This window comes from Stegastes partitus, unplaced genomic scaffold, assembly GCF_000690725.1.
Source record: "Stegastes partitus isolate 25-593 unplaced genomic scaffold, Stegastes_partitus-1.0.2 Scaffold667, whole genome shotgun sequence".
Lineage (NCBI taxonomy): Eukaryota > Metazoa > Chordata > Actinopteri > Pomacentridae > Stegastes > Stegastes partitus.
This window is the reverse complement of record NW_007578398.1, coordinates 90,914-95,751: the sequence shown is the minus strand read 5'-3', so window position 1 is coordinate 95,751 and position 4,838 is coordinate 90,914.

The following is a 4,838-nucleotide window of genomic DNA, read 5'->3' as shown; positions in this document are numbered from 1 at the left end:
AAATGGAGTCATCTGTTCGACTTGTGGGTCAGTTTTGTGCGGAATAGTCAGACATCAGACCATCCAGGAGCTAAACCTGAGCAGATGACAATCAGACAAACGGAGAAGCCGACTCCTCCTTCAGAGAGACGAACTGCTCCTCTCGTAGATACGTCACCGACCTTTTCAGGGTTTGCTGCGGTTCAGTTTCCTCTGGTGGAAAAAGTCCGATTGTACAAAGGGTAGAAACTTCAGGGCAAAGAGGAAAACTCTCTTTAATAAGTATGAATTATATATATTATATTTCGAAGGCCAAACTTCACAACAGCATACAGTCTTGTTTGTTTTGTCTTTGAAAGATTCTGAAGGAAAAGAAACGAACAAACTCGTTGAGTGTGGCGGCAGAGACGTTCTGTGGTTATCGTTTCCGAAACACAACGGGCCAGAGGACATATTGTGTTCATGCTACAGCGGCTCTCACGAGGAGTCTGCAGGCTTGTACGTCTGCTTGGCCGAACACAAAGCTCTCTGTGGGAAGAGCAGATTTCCGACCAGAGGAATCCTGTTTCATATTCTGCGCTGACCTAATCTGAACCTCGGGGGGAAGTGAAACCAGACAAATGATTCCTACAACTCACTGCTAAAATACTGTTTGGTTTAACATGAAGGGACGCTAAATGATGGTAATTCTTTAGAAAGGTAATTCTTTTCAGTCACCTTGGTGCTAAAAACTGACTTTTTTAACTCAGCTTGTATTATTAATAAATGTTAAACCCATAATACGTGATTTCTCAGCTGGGAAAGAAAGAGGGCTTTTTTTTTCTTTCTCATTTGTAGCGAAGAAGAGGGAGAGGTTGAGGAGGAGGTGAAGAGCTCTCTGAAGAAATGGGTTTTCATGCTACGACATTGTAAGTGACTGCAGTTGGGAGGTCGTTCTATCTCCAGCGAGCCGGGAGGGAGAAAGTCAAGCCGGAGCGTAACAGTGGCCATTTCACTTGGCCCTCAGCGGCAGCAGCAGTACGTAGAGACAGGAGGCTGCCGTGTTGGGTGAAATTTGGTTTGACAGCTGCCTCGTTGGGCTTCTAGTCTTGTCTGCCCGGCAGCAAAGGCTTTGAAATGGATATGGAGAAGAGAGCTTCAAGACAGAGGGAAATAATTAGAGAGGGTGCTGAAGCCAGGTGGGTCAGGTTAGCCCTTGTGTTTTGTTCACACTGGCTTTGCTTCCACATTGTTTGCTGATGGTAATCATAACCTTCACCTCAGACTTGGCTATACAGTAGATTTGGCCATTAAGGGTCGCTACATGCCAAGACGAAGGAGCACTTTACATCCATTACATTATCTTGCATGTCGATGTTGGTTAGGTTGAAGTGAGACTCCCATGTAGCATGAAGAGTGTCCATTTAATCACCAAACAGGACTGACGAGACGTTTTCTGTTGAGACCTTCCACCCATGTCTCACGAAGATAAATCTGCATTCTTCTACAGGAAGTGTTTTATTTATAGCTTTTTAAAAAGGACAGAACATGAAAAGGGAAAAACATTAAGGCAGCAACCAAACAATAAATCAGCCTCGTAAAAGACGCCCTTTATCCCAGTTCCTGTGGTTATCCAAATGTTCAATTACATCGTGTTTAAACAAATATAAAACATCTGCTTAGTACCAACAAAAAAATAATTTATTGCATTCTGATTTAAAGTTTGAAAGAAACCCGTTTTCTCTGACTGTGACAGCGTAGGAAATGCTTTTAGTTTGAAAGAGCCACCGAGTCTGGAGACCAGGGTTTGGATCACATGTAAGACCAATAATCTTATGTTTTCATTTCCTCCTGATGCTGCTTCCATTTTTCACTTGCTGTTTTGGTTAGAAAATATCATGATTTAGGCAAAATACAGCCATAAGTAAAGCAATAAAATGAATAGATAACATAAGTGTATTAGAGATGTATGTAACAAACATGTGCAAATTTAAAAAACATACATTTTTAAAAACAAGACGGGAATTCCATGAGTAAAACACAGGTTCTCAATGAGGTTCATGTACAGAGGGTGACAGATTAAAGGAAAGCGTCATAGTAAGGTGTTGGGCCAGAACAGCGTCAGTGCTCCTTGGCACTGGTTTTCCAAGGCTCTGGACCTCTGGGAATAAAACCCTTCTTCTTCCCTGATTTGGTGTTGTGATGATGGTGGTTTTCATGCTCATCAAACCTTTAGGTGAACCGTAGTGCCCTATGAATGGGCCTGTAGTCCTTCTGATAGAGACCACTGTCATCAGCATAGAAATGTTCATTACAAGATAAAGGTGGTCACTCAGAACAACTTTGTATTGATTTGCGGTTACTCTGAGGGAACACATAGAACCAAATCACACCAGCTTAAATGTCCCCCATCACACCCCCCTCACAGCCGATTTTTCCTTTGTTTTGTCACCCGTCTGTATTTAATTTGTTAAGCGAAGCGTGACTTAATGTGCTCTTGTACTAGTTTTTCTCGTAGATTAATCGTAGCACCTGGACCTGCTTGAGTTCCTTGAAGATGTTCCACCTCTCATCCAAGAGGCTTCATCAGTTCTGACTGACTAGTTGGGAGTTCCAGATATCCTTAAGGAGCCATTAACACTTGAGTTTCGTTCGTTAGTGCTCCCCCTGCCACAGTGGGGTTCGTTAGGGTTTTTTGTGGCTAGTTTGTTAATGGGACTCCCAACTAGTCAGGCAGAACTGATGAAGCCTCTTGGATGAGAGGTGGAGCGTCTTCAAGGAACTCAAGCAAGTCCAGCTGCTACGATTAATCTACCAGAATAACCATGACCTGGAGGACTGAGACTCCTCAGACATCTTGTACTGGTTTACATAAGGTCTTACTAAGGACTTTACCTGCTATCCACATAATATCACTGTAGGCTCTTTTAACGGATGCCCACAGTACCGGCCAGGAAGAAACGGCCACACTTGGTCTTTAAACCTGGAAATGAAAGTACTTGAGTGTGCATAAATAAGCGCAGCTCGTCTGGCTGGCGGCTGGCTGCGGTGTAAAAGCCAAGAGCGGCCGTTTTCAGTAATGAACGGCGGCGCGGCAGAAGTGAGCTCCTTCCTCGTTGTGCCAAGATGTGTCTGCACATTTGTTGCCGTTCTAATGGCACTGCTTAAACTAAATGCAGAGTCATTTCAGACATCTGACTCTAATAATTGCTCATGCATGGGGGCTACTGAGAGAGGAAAAAAAAAAAGAAGCTTAACTTTGCTTGTTCTGACAGCAAAGTAATAAACCTGAGGACATACCCAAAATATTCATAAAGCATCTGGCCCTAATTCAATAGTTTGGATTCAATTCAGATGCTAATAAGACGTGATGTGCCAATATTATTAATCGACTTTCTTATACTTAAAGCCTGACAAGTTCGGAGCAGAAATGAAAATGACCCTTAAGTAGCTATAAAGACGGAGGACGGACATCCTTGTGCAGCGGATATACGGACAGAAGTGAAAGAAGATTAGTCAGTGGGGTGTAAAACCTCCCACAACATCAGACAAAACACAAAATATATTGTCATTAACAGACAATGGACACTAATGAACAGGGGATCCTTTATGTGTAAAGTACGATATTTGCTAATTACTTTTCTTATGGATCTTATCTTCTCCGGCTTTGAGGTGTCACAGGGAGCCAAATTGAACCTCTAATCATGTCCTCTTGCTCACTGTTTTACTGAAAGTCCCCTAAAATCCTTTCTCTTCTCTTAACAATTACTCTTTAACTTTTTCCGGGCAGTTCTTCTCTTTGATCGTTCTGTGAGCTCAGACGTCCTGTCATGAAGGTTTGAACTTGGAGCTGCTTGTAGGTTGGAGTTTCTCAAGTCTAGCGATTGACGTTTATTGTCGATTATCGTGCATTAAAATTAAATAGTTTTCTGTTTTATTATTAGCAGTATTACACATCATATGCAGGGTTCCTCTAAATATATTGTTACGGGTATTTTTAGGTTTAATTTTTAATCAGAAGGAAATTATTTCTCGGTTTCCAATGTGAATAGACGTCAATCGGAGTTCTACACTCGCAGGTGAAGCAGAGGAAGAGAAGAAGAACTGGACTATGAGTGTCATGTGTGATATTCTCCATGTAAACTTAAATACTGCTTCCATGGACGTAACGCACATATGATAATGTCGTGGATAATCCAGTAACTGCTTACTTTAACGTAGCAACAACATACAGTACAGTTATAAACTCTCTCTCTGCTTTCCCACACTTGTATTTTCAGTGCAGTTCATTTCCCAAAAAACAAAACACAGAATAAACACAGTAAAAGACAAATTTGACTGATTGTGTTCGTGATGATATCATCACCTTCGGTGACCGTCTTATTAATTTGGACATTTGGAAAGCTGAGAATAACGTTAGATTTTTATTGAATTGTTCTGCGTGTGATCATCAATCTCTAATGTCTGAATTTTAATAGAGCCTGCGTTTTAAAATCTGGTGTGTGATTAATAAACCTAAATGACAAAATTAGTGAGAGGCTAAAGATTGCCACTTCATTGGTGAACCATCCCTCAGTTACAAGCCTCTATAAAGTCCAGGGTTCATCTACCTGTGGCACAGATGCTCTTATAAAGTTGCCATGTGACCGTGAAATACGACCCACTTACGAGCAGATCTGAATTAACCTCTGCAGGTTCGGGGAATGGGCCGGGGGAGATGTGCAAAGGGCACGACGAGCTGGAGTTCAATTAAACAGACATGTCAGGAGAGGTGGTGTCCACATAATTAATTACAGCAGCGATCGCTTTCATCTTTAGCGACTGACTTGAATATTTGTCTTTCTAACCAGGATTCCAGGTTAAAACAGCAGCAGGTCTGA